We start from the raw sequence: 18,110 nt of genomic DNA, 5'->3' as shown, positions 1-18,110 counted from the left end.
AGCAACTTGATTATGCTCATTTGATGATATGAACCAGAGCAACAGCCTGGTTCATGTACAACATGACAACAACCTGGTTGCTACAGAGAAGAATGTGTCACCAAGTTATGGGTTAGGACAAATGACCTTCTTCTGTCTAGAGAATTACAGAGTTTACCTTAATGTGTATTTAGATTAATCAGTTAATCCAAGTATTTATTAAATTATCCTTTCATATAACATGAGAAACTTCCTTCCTTTCCCCAATATCTCACTGGAAAAGAAAAATAAATTCTTCTGTCTCCATGTAACAGGATAGGCACCCAAGGGCCATTGTGATACCCCCTACAGGTTGCCTCATCCCTGCTAGGCTCTCTCTCTCAGGGTCTCACCTCATTTTCCCACCTGCCATACTTTGATAGAAACTTAATGAAAGGTAGGCTGCCCTCAGAGACTAATGCTAAGGTGCTCTCTTTTCTCCAGTGGTGGACTCTCCCGACCTGGCTTGCTTTAAGGGCTTAAGTCAAGACCTCCAGCCACCCCAGTAGTCACACCCATGCCTTGCTGATGTTATTCAACATCACATCCAGTAGAACACTAGTCTCCATAGCCACCAGGCTACCTCAGGCCTTTACTCCCTTGTTAGGGCTCCAGTCTTCCCAGCTTCCACCCATTTCCTTTAGCTGGTCCCTTAGCCAAGGCCCACTGTTCTAGACCTGGCTTCTGGGCTCCAGTCCCATGTCTTGCCCTCCAGGGACTTTATCTCTGCCCTTCCCAGGCTGTAGGCCCTCTGGTCCCCAAAGCTCTGCCCCTCTCTGAGCTGTCCCTGCCCTTCTTGGGCTCCAGGTCCTCTGATCCCCAAGCTCTGCCCTCTCTCAGGCTCTGGGCTCCCCTGACCTCTTTCTATGCCTTGAGCCTGACCCCTGGCAGAGCTCAAGGCACTTACATGCTCCTCAGGCACTAATGGGACCTCCAAGCCACTCCTTTCTAGTTCCAACCAAAACACCGGTTAAAACCCAAACACAGACTTACATTTTTTAAAGCAACACAACCCCCCAGTCCCCCAGCTAACTTCCACACTTCTGCCTGACCCTGAATCAGGTCCCTTCAGTCACATACCCACAGCTCCCTGCCTAGCAGCCACCGTCCCACAAGGCTCCCTCACCCTGCTGCTTCCCAGGTCTAACCCCCTGCTCTGACTCTAGCTCTGGTTTATATACTACTAAAACCCTGCCCCTTTCTGGTCACGTGCCACTCATGTCAGCTGATTCACCACAGGGCTGTTACTTAACTAGGGTTACCATATTCCAGTTTCAAAAAAGAAGACGCCTGTCCGAGGGAAAGTGGGGGGGAGTAGTGATATGCCCGTGCCCTGCCCCTGCCCCTCACACCAAGCCACAGCCCCCCCAGCCCTGCTGTTGCCCCTCAGTCTTGGCCCACAGTAACCCACCCCCTATACCATGCTAGTGCCCCTCACTCCCAAACCACAGCACTGGTGATTAACTCCCAACCCACAGTCCCCTGCCCCACCCTATGGCCCCTCACTCCCAATCCACAGCCTCCCCAGCCCTGCCAGTGCCCCTCACTCCTGACCTGCAGCCCCTTTCCTGCCCGCCCCCCAGCCCTACCAGTTCCCCTTACTCCTGACCTGCAGTGCCCTGCTCTCCCCCCATCCCTGCAAGCATCTCCAGCTGGTGCAGCGCAGCCACGCAGCTCCCTGCTGCCCCAGCCCCACTCCCTTCCCCAACTGGAGTCAGGTGCCCCCCCTGCCCTGTTGCAGCCCAGTGCTGGGAAAAAACGTCAGTGTTGAGCAGGGCAAAATCCCAAATCCCAGACATTTGTTGATATTTTAAAACACCACCCAAACGGAGATGGCAGGACCCAAAAAGAGGACATGTCCAGGAAAACCGGATGTATGATAACTCTATCCTTAACCCCTGCTCTGCTGGTTCCTTGTATCTGTGATACAAAACCCTGCCAAAGGGGCCACACCACTTTCCAGTAACACAACAAGTGTTCCCTGTTACACTCCAATACAGAGAGAGAGAGAGAGAGAGAGAAGTGATTCCTCGACTTCCCATAAAGATGCATCAAACCAAGAAATAGTTATTTGTTGAATATACACACAGAGAACAAATCTGTTGTTTCTATCAATTTCTTTAAAGTATTCTTAGCAACGTTTATACACATAAGCCTGAGAATAAAATGTACATTAAGACAACAGCTACAAGAACTGAAAGGTAAAGCTTAAGGTATAAACCTAGATCAGGGTGCTCAACCCGTAGCCCACAGGCCAGATACATCCCTTGGCTCCCTGTCATGCCAGCCTGCAGGGCTCCTCATGTATTCCCCATGAGGACCAAGCTGGCCCTTTCCCTGCAACTGGAGTGGCCAGCCAAGGTCAACTGACCCTTTGCCCCTTCCTGTAAAAACCCCTAACCTGGAAAAGGAAATGTCTGGGTAACAATGCTCAACTTTGTACTGAGGCCACTTCGCCGTTGGCTTATGTCGCTACCAGCTCTCTGACAGATTCACTAGCTACATGACTCAGCTTGCCTATGGACACTGAGCTGGGCCTGACCCTTTGGCTCCCTAACCCGACTGGTTTGAATCCCTGGACACTGAACTCACCTGGCCTCCTGACTTCATGCTCCGTCTGACCCTCTGGCTCTCTGACTCAGTTCCCCAGATGGATCTTCTGGCTTCCTGACTCCCCTACACTTGGACTCTGCCCACTCCCCTCAGATCTTGGTTGCTTCTTCCAACCCTGGGTGACCCCCACACCTGGCTGCCCATAACTTGGCATGACAGGGTGAAGCACATGTACACAGTCATTTACCACTGAGTAGCTAATGCCCTTCTTTCATTTACCTCACACTAACCTGTTCCTGTTTCCATTCCTGACAACATTTGAAAGTGGGACAAATTTAGCCCCAGGTCATCCAGGAGTAGGTTTGCAATTTTGGGGCTAGTTGAATCTACTTTGTGGTGGCAGCTGTTGTTAACAGTTTGACTGGCCTGTCCAGTAGTGTGAGGAGTGGTGTCCCACAGGAGCACTAGCCTGGGTACTACTTAGAGGGGACACAAGGGGTGCGTAAAGAAGTGCTCCATGGATGTGTTACAGCACTGTAATTTAGAGCACTTTTTATAGCACTATAAAAATTGCATGACAGAAATGCTGTGTTCAGTGGGAGGGGCCTCTGAGCCTCTCTGCACTTTCTAGGCTAGGAGGCAGGGGGTAATCTGTAGCCTCCTGGGACTTCTCCACTGGCCAGAAATTTGAATAGCATACAGAAGTTATTTAAAGTGCTGTAGGTTGCTAAAGTGCTGTAAAATACAGTGCTTCAAATTTAATATCTCATTTACCAAGGGTTAATTGAAAGCGCTGTACCCATTTTTAAAGTGCTATAAAGTCATGTACTTACTGTTAAGGCATAGAAATAAAGCACTTTAAATGGCAAAAAAAGCAACTTCTGTAGACACCCAAAAACAGCAGCTGCCACCATTGCCAGCTCAGCCACCTCTGCTGCAGCTAGCCCAGCCCCTGCTGTCAGCCCTACTGCCGGGGCACAAATCCTGGTAGTTATATCTCTGCTGTCACAGATTGAATTATTCATGTATCCATGGTCTAAAAGAGAACAGAGGTGGGTCATGGTTATGTTTTTAAATAAGGTGCATTCAAACTGGATTGGCACCATTATGAAAATTGATTTAAGACAGATTGAAAAGTATACAGGTGGCACAATTCATAAGGCACTTGGAATTTGCTTAACATTTGGAGAAAAAGTACAATATGTAGGCAAGTGCACAGTAAATGTAATTACAATACATTAAAATCATTACTGGTGAATTCATATAATTCATATCTCCTGCATAAAATGTACAAAATCAAAGTGTTTCAATAATATATTGTAGGTATGGAACAGTATAATGGAAAAGCACTGAGATGTAAGGGAGTATAATTAAAGTCTGCTGAGCAGGGAAATTATTCCAGATTGAGGCAGTGTGTTTAAAACAGAATGCTTTTACTCAGGAATAAATCAGGAATTAGCATTTTACAAAGGGATTTGTTCAAAAAGAGCTACTTCAGAACATCTCTCCCTATGGACAAACCATAAGTCACTGCACGCTACCCCTGATGGATCTGCACATTATTGGGTCACTGGGACTTGAAAAAATTAGAGCAATTGAAACTTCTAGCAAAGCAGTATTTCCCTGCTGTACCAAAACAACATTGCAAACTAGCTGAGTAAAAATAGGTACATTTTCAGATCTTTGCACTGAGAATTTAGCTACATGATTGATTCTAATTAACATCAGTGAAAAGCACTAGCTTTCTCTACATTCAAAAGTTTTGAAAATGTATCCCACCTTCCTGGAAAAAAATAAAAAAACTTGGAAACATGATACAAAGCAGCATAAAAAAGCCTATCCCCATCCATCTCTTGCCATTATAGTCTAGGGCTCTGGAAAAATCAAGGTGAGCTCTGCAAGAGATGATATATCTGCTAGGTTAGGCAAGGCATATCCTTCAAGTGATAACTAAATTCAGAAACTCATTTTCCTGCTTTTTGTGACAGTGCCCCTTGAAGTTTTCTAACAATTAGCTACTACAAAATAGTGAGGCTTGCTTTCTTTCCAGTGCAGACTGAAAGCAGAATTTCAGTTTTTTATATACCTTAAAAAAAAAGCATTGGGTGGTTTTGAACATATAGTTTTACCCAAACATTAAAATATAACTGGATAGCTTAAAAACTGAAAGCATCAAGAGACAATGGAGAACACACAGTCAAACCCTTTGCAAAAGCTAAAAGTGGCTCCGCTCTTATCTGTCTCCAGCTGTTTGGAAGTAAAGATAAAAGGAAACACTCCTTCCCTTTTCACTTCACCCACTGGACCACTTAGGCCTGCATAGCCTTCTAACAAAGCAATTACAAGCACTTCAGTGAGGTTTGTTTACAGCAAACACTAAGATTTACTCAACAGCTTCATGCTAACTCTTTTTATAGGTCACTCAGTCAAACCTGGCATGCAGAAGCAAACTAGACATCTGTTGCCACAAGTTCATGCATGTGCCATCTCTATATGTGGCCACATTTGGGGAGGAGGAAACGTCAAAGAGAAATATTTATCAAATGCTTCACAGCTCTCTGGGCCATTAGACTTTTCACCCCTCACAGTTTACTTCAAAACTAAAACAAATGGTATAGCATATGACCCGTCCTCTGTTTCTTCCCATCTCTATTCAAAACTATTTGTGCTGTCCTTTAAAGCATGTCATTGGTAAAAACATGAAGCTGCTCATACCAAAAGTAATCTATAAGGCATAGTTGTGATATGAGATATACTATCATTGGTATCAGCTAGTTTTTCTCCCTCTTCAGGGTTGTTACTCTAATTGATTTGGTGTTCATAACATTTATAATAGTGTGCAGAGCTCCAGACTGCCAGGGACTTCTTCTAATCTATTTTTTAGAATAGAAAGCTGCAATAATTATGCAATTTTCAATATTTAGGAGAGACTGGACCTAGATTATCTCAAGCAGTTCTCTAAACTCATATTACTTCTCCCTGACCTGGAAATTATGGAGTAACAATGTCAAGTTCAATATTTGCTCTGCCTGTTGCCTTTCTTAAAATTTGATTAGTCACCTCCTATGTACACGAAATTCAAATCATGTCATCCACTGTAGTGAATGCAGCACCAATGCCTTTTTTGTCTCCAAATGTTTCATGAGCTGATTTTGTCTCCAAAAGGTAGCAAGAGAAATTTGTATCTGAGTAGTGAAATTTTAACAGTACACAGTGCAGTCAACTACTTCTAAACCCTAACTTGCCAATATCCACACCTCTTGTTTGCAGTTGTGAAGATTTTTCTGGCTAACGTCTATTGGTATCAAAAGCCATATTCAGCTAATAAACATATCTAGGATCCAGATACCTTAAGTCTCAATTATTTTTCTTATATGGCAAATCTATTAAATCCAGGCATGGGTGTATTTATTTTCATTATTACAAACACCATTTCCAAATGTCTAAGTGCATGCTTGAGTCTGTCACATGGTGCAAATGGTATAATTCTGCTTCAATGGGTTGTCATGTATACTCTATAAAACTTTTTTGCCTTTCTAATACATTTCTGGTTATTCTGCAGTTCACTCTTTTGTGGTAGGGCCATTAGCAAGCACAGTTTCTGTTCATATTTGAGCAGGCTCAGTGCAAACTTCTCTGCCTAATAATGATGTTGAAGGTACTGCAGTCTGCTGTGACACTGACCTTAACCTTGGCTCCTGCTGCTGTGCGGGTGAGTTCTTGTTAAGATTCAGGGGCTACCACATGCTCCTAGAATAAATTCAGATACTTTCTGCACACTGAACGCAGCATCTGTTTCCAGATTCATACTATCAAATACATTAGCTTTCATTAACTAATGAAAGTGTTCACCAGCTTACATTAGAGGTTATCAAAAATCTACAATCTGAAGACTAAACTATAAATATGCCATTCAAATGCTCTCTCTGCTTTAACATGTGGATGTCAAAACTGGAATTTCACCAAATTTTTATAAAGATGGTTTAATGCCTTTCAAAGCAAATCTCTCCGGACTTTTTAGAGGCTTTGCTGGTGGTAGAGATGTCTCAGCATAGTTAAGTTGGTGTGCCCCCTAGTGGAGATGCAACATATGCCAGAAGGAAGCTGTTTTTTGCTGGTACTGCTGAACCCTGAATAACATAAAACTAAGCCAACAAAAAGTGTCTTTTGTCAGCTAAGCTGAATCTACATCGTAAATTGTGATGGCATAGCTGTGATTTGTTCATGATCCTAGCCAACACAGCTTTGCTGGCCAAACTTTGTATTATAGACCAACCTTTAAAAGGTATAATTTATGGGACTCAGCAACACAGAGGACATGCTAAGAGTGGTACAGCATAAGCAGGGATATCAGAGCCTTCTTTGTGCCCTGAGTTACGTTTGATGGTGTGGAAAGTATTCAGATTCAGTACATTAGCTCTGGCTCAAGTATTAAGTTTGACTTTTAAAAGTACATTCCTTATAAGCAGCACTGAATACCAAGGTTCTGCTAAATTAGCTGTGTGACTTACCATCACCTGATGCAATCTCATCTTTCCTGATACACTGGCTAACTGTTTCAGTCAGAAGTTAGCTTTTGTTTCCTGTTGATGTGGGTTTATTGCTATGCACATATGTGAATAGTGGCTTGAGAATTCAGGATTTCCTGGAAGGACCATCAAGGGCAAAAATGAAAGCGTAAATGATCGTTTTTTACTAGCCTTCTTTCACTCTCCACTAGAAGTAAATACAAATAACTAGGACTCAGTTAGTCCTTGTGTCCCTCAACCTTCTACCAGCAGGCAACACAAGATGCCAGCATATATAATTTGAATGATGTATCACACAATGTCCTGTTTCTGTCAACAGCCTGATCTTCGACAGCAGAATGGTTCTTCTATCTGCTGCAAGGCATTTATTGTCTGCTGCTCCACCACCATTACCATGCATTTCCAGATAGGTTACAGTACATAGATGAAATCACTGACCTACTTTGTTTACCTATGGCTATTAAGGCTTTAAGGCTGCAGTCAGTAATTCATTTATTTATTTTCTTAAGGAAACAAAAAATCACTAATATTTGCTCTTTTTGAATGGTACTTCTAAAATGTATATCTATACTGCACATACAGTAGAGGGGAAATGATGACAGGACTGGGAATCTGCTACATGGTATATGCACTATGCAGCCCACCACAACAATTCAATAGGCGCATCTACATGTTCATTAATACGCTTTTGCTAATGCACATTAAATGCAGTATTGTGAGGTACTAGAACAAGGCACATCAGCCTATTTTAATGTGCATTAGTGCAAGTACACAGGTTTATTGTGACTCTTTAATGCGCATGAAAATCGGCTAATGCACACTAGAGTTCATATGTAAATGGACCCAATAAGGCCTAAGCTGCAGTCTCATTAATATCAAGGGCTGTTTTTAAGGAGACTGAACATAGTAGGGTATGTATTCTTTTAAGCAAAGAATCCCCCTGAATGACAGATGACTTAGGTGAATAGTTTAAATCACAGAAAAACTGTGAATGGGATTTATTTAGTTATGAGAAAATCTTCCAAAAGTACTAATAATGCAACAACCTACTCAAAATTTCTAGAATTTTTCTCGGTGAAAGTTGCCCTGGCTGATTGTGTGAACATTGAGGAAAACACCCTGTGCCTTTAAGAAAGTTGTATTTAAAAACAATGCCTCAGCACAGGAACGGTGGCTTTGCAATGGTAGCTTTAAATGTAATCCAAAAGATAGGTCAACAGAGACAGAAGATGATTGTATTTGAATTTATTCTCCTAAGTATCATAAGGATGGTCTCTGGGAAGAACTAAACTGATTATTTTGTCTCTTGTGCAATCCGAAATACACTGATTGGCATTCAACAAATAATCTCAAGTATATGAAATCTTTTAGGACTCCCTACAGTCTCTGTTTCACAACTTCAGTACAAAGTTCCCCTCTAAACATACAGAACTTTGATAGTATTTTCTGTGAAGACTATACAATTTCATTGATACCCTGAAATTAAAAGTAATATATAAAAGAAAGATCAGATAATCAAACAAAATAAGAAATGTTAAAATTCACTCTAGTATTTTCATGGGGGTGAAGGAATGGATTCTCCTCTAATGGGCTCTTTATTACCAGGTTTCCAGGTTACCAGGGAAGCATGCGACTGCTCAGGAAGGAGCTGAAAAAAATATTAAATTGGAATAGAAAAGTCTCCTTATTAAGATGAAAGTGTTTGTGATCCTCTTTTGGTCAGAAATGTCTTAGAAGATCCATCTCTGGGACTTAAAGACTGTGTACACTTACGAACTTCCAGTAATTCAAGGTGGAATCAATCTCTAGAAAGGTTTTACTCACAGAATTAGCTGTATATTCAGATAAATACTTTTCCTGCTTTTGCTCTTAAAATTTCTGCAACGATTAGTAAGCATATGGTGAACATCTAGAAACCACACTTCTCCATGACCAAATCCTATACCAATTAATCTTGAGAGTTCAAGACTAGCTACAGAAAATATTTTCCTAGGTGCACTACTCTTTCTAGTGAGTGATAAGCACAGATACATAAAACAGAATATTGCACTTCAAAAATACTTAAGATATTGTACAATCTCTTGGTTTTACACTAATCTACTATTCAAGAAATGGATTAAAACTGCCCTGCCATAGTTTCTTTTATTTAGAAGGTTTGTGTAACTAATATGCAGCATAAATTATATGGGCTGAATTTAGCTAACTGACATCAGACTATTGGTCAGGAACACAAAGTTCAATTCATTTGCAAGATCTTGTGACCATCACATCCCAGCTTCACAGCTAAAAGCAATTCATAGATTCATAGATGTTAGGGTCAGAAGGGACCTCAATAGATCATCGAGTCCAACCCCCTGCATAGGCAGGAAAGAGTGCTGGGTCTAGATGACCCCAGCTAGATGCTTATCCAACCTCCTCTTGAAGACCCCCAGGGTAGGGGAGAGCACCACCTCCCTTGGGAGCCCGTTCCAGACCTTGGCCACTCGAACTGTGAAGAAGTTCTTCCTAATGTCCAATCTAAATCTGCTCTCTGCTAGCTTGTGGCCATTATTTCTTGTAACCCCCAGGGGCGCCTTGGCGAATAAAAACTCACCAATTCCCTTCTGTGCCCCTGTGATGAACTTATAGGCAGCCACAAGGTCGCCTCTCAACCTTCTCTTGCGGAGGCTGAAAAGGTCCAGTTTCTCTAGTCTCTCCTCGTAGGGCTTGGTCTGCAGGCCCTTAACCATACGAGTGGCCCTTCTCTGGACCCTCTCCAGGTTATCCTCATCCCTCTTGAATTGCAGCGCCCAGAATTGCACGCAGTACTCCAACTGCGGTCTGACCAGTGCCCGATAGAGGGGAAGTATCACCTCCTTGGATCTATTCGTCATGCATCTGCTGATGCACGATAAAGTGCCATTGGCTTTTTTGATGGCTTCATCACACTGCCGACTCATGTTCGTCTTGGAGTCCACTAGGACTCCAAGATCCCTTTCCACTTCCATGCCACCCAGCAGGTCATTTCCTAGGCTGTTGGTGTGCTGGACATTTTTCCTCCCTAGGTGCAGCACTTTGCATTTCTCCTTGTTGAACTGCATTCTGTTGTTTTCTGCCCACTTGTCCAACCTGTCCAGGTCTGCCTGCAGCTGTTCCCTGCCCTCCGGCATGTCCACTTCTCCCCATAGCTTTGTGTCATCTGCAAACTCGGACAGAGTACATTTGACTCCCTAGTCCAAGTCGCTGATGAAGACATTAAAGAGTATTGGTCCAAGGACCGAGCCCTGTGGGACCCCACTGCCCACACCCTTCCAGGTCAAGACCGACCCATCCACCACGACTCTCTGGGTGCGACCCTCCAGCCAATTCGCCACCCACCGGACTGTGTAGTCATCCAAGTCACAGCCTCTTAACTTGTTCACCAGTATGGGGTGGGATACCGTATCGAAGGCCTTCCTGAAGTCTAAGTATACGACATCCACCCCTCCTCCTGTGTCCGGGCGTTTCATAACCTGGTCATAAAAAGAGACTAGATTCGTCAGGCACGATCTGCCTGCTACAAACCCATGCTGGTTTCCCCTCAGCATAATTTGTCCTGCCGGGCTCTCGTAAATGTGAGCCTTGATAATTTTTTCAAAGATTTTGCCAAGGATGGAGGTGAGACTGACTTGCCTATAGTTGCCCGGGTCCTCCTTCCTCCCCTTCTTGAAGATGGGGACCACATTGGGCCTTTTCCAGTCCTCCGGGACTTTGCCCATGCGCCACGAGTGTTCAAATATTCCCGCCAGTGGCTCTGCAATGATGTCGGCCAGTGCCTTCAGCACCCTCGGATGGAGCTCATCCGGGCCTGCCGACTTAAAGGCATCCAGTTCTTCCAAGTGACTCTGCACCATCTCAGGGTATACGCATGGTAGTCTGGCGCCTTGCTGCTGCCTCTCTACAAGCCCAATGAGAGACTTGTCGTGCCCCTCACTTAGGAACACTGAGGCAAAGAACTCGTTGAGGAGTTCAGCCTTGTCCCCGCTGTCCGTCACCAATTGCTCCTGCCCATTTAGCAGGGGTCCTATTCCTCCCTGGGCCTTCCTTTTACTCCCTATATATCTAAAAAACAATTTCTTGTTGTCCTTTACTTGGGATGCCATCCTCAGCTCCATGGTAGCTTTGGCCCATCTAACTGCCTCCCTACAAGTGCGAGCAGAGGAGGTATATTCGTCTTTGGTAATCTGTCCCTGTTTCCACTTCTTATGTGCTCCCCTTTTGGCCCGTAGGCTGCCCTGGATTTGTCTGGTCAGCCAAGGAAGCCTCCTGGCCCCTTTCCCTCTTTTTCCTCGCATCTGGATTGTCTCACTTTGTGCCCGAAGGATCATTTCCTTAAGGCACAGCCACCCTTCTTGGGCTCCCATCACTTCAAAACTCCTACTCTGCAGTGCGTCCTTGACTAATCGCCTGAGTTCATTGAAATCAGCTTTCCTAAAGTCTAGCACTTTCACCCTACTAGTTACCTTACCCACTCAACGTCTTATAGTGAATTCTATTATTAGGTGATCACTGTCCCCCAGATGGCTACCAATCTGTAGGTCCCCTACCATGTCATCCCCCGTTGCCAATACCAGATCCAGTATGGCATTCCCCCTAGTGGGACCGTGTACCTCCTGTGTCAGGTGGAGGTCCTGTACACAGGTCAGAAACCTGCGTGAACAGTGGGACTTTGCCGTCTGCGTCTCCCAGCAGATGTCTGGGTAGTTTAGGTCCCCCATGACTACCGCCTCTTTAGCTTTTATGGTCTCTGAGAGCTGCCTCAAGAGTCCCGAGTCTATTTCTTCCCCTTGGTGTGGGGGTCTGTAGCAGACCCCTACCACCAAATCCCTTTCTCTTTGCCCCCCATGTAGCCTAACCCACAATCCTTCTACTTCCTCATCCTTTGATTCCGTCTTATTGAGGGTCGATGTGTATTGCTCATTGACATAGAGCGCAACCCCTCCCCGTTTTTTCCCCACCCTGTCCTTTCTGTACAATCTATAACCCTCAATATGTACCACCCAGTCGTGGGACGAATCCCACCAGGTTTCCGTTAGCCCTACTAAGTCATAGGTGTTTTGTGCAAGCAGGAGCACTAGTTCATCCTGCTTGTTTCCCATGCTCCTAGCATTAGTATATAGGCACTTGAGCCCTGCGACTGGTGCCTTTGCTGCCCCCCTGCTCCGAGTCCCAAGGGGCCCCTTATTTCTTACCTTCTCGTTGCTTACCTGTGCTGTAACACTGGCCGCCCCATGGCTTGCAGGTTCCCAATGTTCTCCTTCTTCAGGCTGGGCTGTCCTTGTGGGTGCCACATGGTTTGGTGGTCCACAGCTTCCCCCGCCCTCTTCTTCCCCTCCCCCCAACGAGCCTAGTTTAAAGCCCGCCGGAGGAGATCCGCCAACCTAGAAGAAAACACACGCTTACCTTTGGGGGACAGGTAAAGCCCATCCCAACTGAGCATGTCCCTTGTCATAATGTGCAGGTCGTTGTCCAGGAAGCCGAAGCCTGCCTCGAGATACCACTGCCGAAGCCACCAGTTGGTCTCTCTGATGCAGTTCTCATGCCGTCTTCCGTGTCCATTCACTGGTAGGATGGAAGAGAACACCACCTGTGCACCAAACTCCCTCAGCATATTTACTTGTAACACTTCAAGATAATTTCTTCTGTACCAGCTACATCCAGAAGTGCCAAAGGCTTTTTAAACATAGACCTTTAATAGATGCCGAATAGCATTAAAAGTAATTTAGCAGTGCAGACAAGGCATGGCCATTATGAAAAAAAGTGAAGGAGAGGGAGATCAAGAGGATGCGTTTAGCTATGGACATGGAGATATGAAACAATAGTATAAAAGGACTAACCACTCAGGAGTGTTTTATCTGCCCACTCCTAACCCACAGTAAGTAAAGCTAGTCCTCAGTACCAGTAATTTACCCCGAATGAAACAGGGATACAATTACTAAGGTTAAGTATAACTTATTGGAGGTCAAGAGACAACAGATGAGATTACACCAGATTCAGCTGGGCTGCTTTAGTCTCCCCTACCACTGCCTTTTTACATCTGTTATGCCCTGCATCTGTAAGAAGATTACAAAGACAACTCAGAGAAAATAACATCTAGGAGTAAACATTGTCTAATTCAATATTTCCAGCAGAGGAAAAAAATGCTGCCAAAGCTACTTCAGTAAAGTGCTGTGCTATGTCCTCCTTCTGGATGAGCATAGGCTCTTGTTGACATGCCCATCATGAGCTGGTAATATTGTATCACAAATGTTGACCAATACTTAAATAAATACATTTATATTCATTCAACATAAGAAAGATGTGACAAGTAATTAGCCATGTTAATCTGAAGTCAGGCAAAAGTAAGGCAAGGTGACACCTTGAGACCAACTGGTTCAGAGAGGCATCAGTGACTGCCTATGAAAGTCTGTGCCTCTCTAAACCAGTTACTCTATAAAGGCATCTTTACACATGCTCCGGGGTGAGGCACTTTAATTAAAGCAGCTCTCAGGAGCGTCTCTAAATAAAACACCTGCAGCATCCCATGTATTCAGTGTCCTGCACTTCAAAATGGCAATGGGAGTGCTTTAACTAAACCTTGTTTGACCAGCTTTAGTTAAAGCACCCCCACCACTATTTTGAAGGCCCGGAATGCTAAATACATGTGACACCAAGGTTGCTGGTTTATTAATCGAGTCTCCTCTGACATTTTAGAATTAGAACACGTCAGAGCAGGCATCAGGCATGTGTATAGGTGGCCTAAGAGTACCTTAGATGTGCTCCGACGCATTCTAATAAGAACACGCTGGAGCTGGAGTGTTCTAATTAGAACACTTCCATATGCCTCACTGTTACACGTATTAAGTGCCCCACATTTCAAAATGGCCATGGGGGTGCTTTAACTAAAACTCATAGAACAAGATTTAGTTAAAGCACCCCCACAGCCATTTTGAAATGCAAAACAATACATGTGACAGTGAGCCATTTTAATTGGAACAGCTCTCTGGGGACTGCTCTAATTAAAATGCCCCCTATCTTCCCCCCCCAGCACATCGATAGACACACAGTGATGCTACTCTGCCCTGACTTCTGCATAAGAGATAAGAAGAAGGTGCTGAAACAAATGCAGTTATACCTAACAAGAGCTCCCAATGTGATCCTTGGGTGCATAAGCAGGGGAATATCTAGGAGGAGTATGTGGTGGAGTTAACTCATACTCAAAAGTAGGGAGAATTTTACTGGAAGGTGACATCCAGTTTTGTCACTCAGTTCAAAATGGATGATGAGGAACTTAAGAGGGTCTGGAAAAAAAACTATAGAAATGATTCAAGATCTGAGAAACATGACTCAGAATAAAACACTTAAGGTCAGTCTATTTTAGAGATGGCTTGATCACAGTCTACAAATATCTACATGGGAAAAAGGCTGTTTGATAGTGTAGGGATCTATATTCCAGAAGACAATGGAATAATGAAATCCAACACCTGAAAGCTGAAGCCAACACTAGAAATAGTACACACATATTTACTGGGGTGTAGGTTATAGCCATGTTGGTCTAAGGACATAGGCAGACAAGGTTCTTTGGGTGAATCTGATATCTTTTATTAGACCAACTTAAATAGTTGGAAAATAATTATTAAGCAAGCTTTCCAGTTCAAAAACCCTTCATCAGGCTAAGGAAGTTTCTTAGCCTGACGAAGGGTTTTTGAACCAGAAAGCTTGCTTAATAATTGTTTTCCAACTATTTAAGTTGGTCTAATAAAAGATATCACATTCACCCAAAGAACCTTGTCCACACATTTACTGTGAGTTTAACTAAGCATAATTAGGGTAGGGTGAACAGGGCACCAGCCCCAGGCGCCAGCTCTAAGGGGCTGCTAGAATTGCCCCCTGGGAGTCTTTGCCACAATAGGCACAACCCTGAGCTCAATATGTATATATGGGTGTGGAGGAAGGAGCAATTGGGGGACCAGGGTTGGCTCCCAGGGAACCTGACCATTGGGTTGCTGCCACTGGACTGGAGCTGATATTGCTACAGCAGCAGCAACAGCAGTGGCAGAGGCAGCAGCAGCCGAGGAAGGTAAACTTTCCCTTCCTCTTCCTCCTTTCCCTGCCCTTTCCCATCTACAATGGTCAGCATACCCTTATGCCCACCCCAGGCACTCAATGAGCTCACTACACCTCTGTTAACTAATTATTGTAATAACTCACCTAATGTTATGGTGGATTCTTCGTCACTTCAGGTGTTTAAAGCTAGATCTTACGCTTTCTAAAATTATTTTTCTAACTCAAACAGAAGTTGTGGGCTTGCTATAGGAATCATGAGAGTCGCCTGTGTCATAACCAAATGAGTTGAGTGCCTATGTCACAGTGGAAGGTTTCATTGATTTGATGTCCATAACGCTGTGGGGTTTCCCGCCACAGTGGAATTTTCCGCCGCGGTAGAAAACCCCGGTGTAGTAAAAGTTCCCGCCAGCTTTATGCAAACATGCACACCACCATTGGCCAGTTCTAAATTATTCATATTTGGTGACTAGTGATTGGCTTGTTAGTCATATAAAAGTTAAAGCAGTTTCCGTCCAAGTCGGAGAACTCCGCGCACATCTCGGAGTGAACTTGGTGGACTGATCACCCACCAACGACTCCCCGTCACACGACCCTCCTGACATACCCCCGACCCTGGTACCACCGTAAGCCGGTTACAGAAATTTCTTCTCGTCTCATCTCGTTTCTCTCGCGTCTTTGAGAGTGTCTTTTCTGCGTTTGTAACTGCAACTAAGCTAGTCAACTCTTCCTACGCTGTATACACTGATGGCGTAAGTAAACAATCTCTTTGTTCAACCAGTACGCTTCAGTGCCTAATTCTGCTCCATCAGTAAAAGTACCCGCCTGCCGTTTCGGGGCTACTGGCCACAGCCCGGGCTACCACTCGACTGCCACAGCCTGAAGATAGATAATTCTACATCTCTTAAATGAAGACTTTGATTTTACTAAATTTGGTTTCTTTTTGACTGAAAACAAAAACCATGAAAGAGAATGAGGCTATGGAGCCCGGAAGCCCTGAAAGGCAGAGTTACCAAAAAGCTGTCCTGGTGTACTAAATGGGAGTCAACAGTATCAGAGTTTGAGAGCCAAGACTCTCCGGGCTTTAAAGTTCCCAGATCCCCATCAAACCACCTGTCAGGCTAAAGGGAAATTGAGAACCCACAATCCCCAGTAGAGCTATGGCTCCCAGGACTCCCAGCTTCTCGTGAGATTGCCTGGTTGTTTAAGAGAACCAAGAATGAGGAGTCCCAGCCCATAGTTCACTAGGCAGACTGTGGAGGTGTCTGGAGATGAGCAGATTGGAAGTCAGGCTTTATGCCTCTTCATTGCCCTCCCCAATGGACTGCTGAAATGCCAAGTACCTGGGAGCCCAGGCTACTAAGGGTTCAGGTGGGTATGTTGACAGGAAACCAGAGAAGTTTCACTTATACCTTCATCCGAAGGAAACCACTTCCAAAAACACTTTGATTTTGATTAATTAGCTTTCACCAATGGAATAAATATTCTGCCAAAGATCTTTTGACCAGCTCAAGAAATAACTGGGTGAAGATCAAAGGCCACTGTTATTGAGGAGGTCAGACTAGATGAACATAATGATTTTTTATGACCTATGACCGTACTTTTAGATATATCAACTTCCATTAAAGTTGCATAATTGAGTCCAAAGAGTCCCTCCGCATCATCATAAGGTACAGAGTTCTGCAGCCACTCGACAGGACCACTGAAACCACTGGGACTTCATATGATTAATAGATTCTGTCTGCAGAGAGCTCATTTCATGGTGGAGCCTAAATCAAGAGGGTCTCCATTCATATTATTTCAATAACTCTGGTATAAACATGGTTAAGGCTAGAGAAGAATCCAAGCTATAGTATATGCTTGAATCTTGTAGGGAACTTTAAAAGCAAATATTCTGCTGTCACAGGAGCATAGGACAGTAGGCAAGGAACAGACATCATGAGGTTGTCTAGTACAGCCCATTGATCAAGGCAGGATCATGAAGACTAAGAATCTCCTCTCACAAAAAAGGTGTATTGCTTTTTTATAATCCTTGGGTCCTGTAGCACTGATGGTGTATGCAGTTCTATGCATGCAGAAAAAGACAAGGTCAGAATAATTTTGTAAAGGTCTTGAGCTTGCTACTCAATACCAAAGCATCAAGGAGAATCTGTAATTATTCAGCAGGGTTGCCTGGAGTGACTTCACTTTCAAATCTCTCAGTCATGAGGTTGGTGAACTTCCAGCACCACTGCCACCATTTATACACACAGAAGCCAGATTGACTAATGCACAGAAAGTCCTGGGATGTATCAAATCTGGGAATGTGCATTTCAGTGGGAAATAAAGCTGGAATTCTTCCTGGAGTGTTAACAATAGAAGATCATCTAGTATTTACAGAAAGGCTGCTCATAAATTGGAGCTCTAAGCTAAGAATACAAAAAAAAATCTCTCAAGCCAATGATCTGGCATAGTTCCAATACAAACAATGCTAGAGCAGGCTTTGAAGAAACAGCTGCTAAAGATGCTGCAATTGAAATAACATAGGATTCCAAAGACAAAATAAAAATGTATAGGTATTGTACAAAGCAGCCTATCAATTCATTACAAACAATACAATTAAAAGCACAAACATGAATTGCACACAATATCATTGGGATAAAAATGATGTGTACTATAGTGGTGCCTAAGGCCCTGTCTGAGATCAGATGTACTGTACTGATCTTAGATGCATAGCAACAGACATTTGCTGCCCTGAAGAGTTGACAATATCAGTCTAATGTTGGGGCGGGTGTTTTTAAAGCACCTCTCACAACTGAAAACTCAAAATAAGAAATGCCTTAGAATGCATCCACTTTGGACCAGGTCACGTTCATTTGACTTGATGGTGCCACAGTCAATCTCAAAACATCACATTACCACATGTGTGGATCACAATGGAACAGGCAGCTCATTTTCACCGTAACACAG

This window comes from Alligator mississippiensis, chromosome 3 (assembly GCF_030867095.1).
Source record: "Alligator mississippiensis isolate rAllMis1 chromosome 3, rAllMis1, whole genome shotgun sequence".
Taxonomy (NCBI): domain Eukaryota; kingdom Metazoa; phylum Chordata; order Crocodylia; family Alligatoridae; genus Alligator; species Alligator mississippiensis.
The sequence above is the reverse complement of the archived record's forward strand: the minus strand, read 5'-3'. Positions refer to the sequence as shown.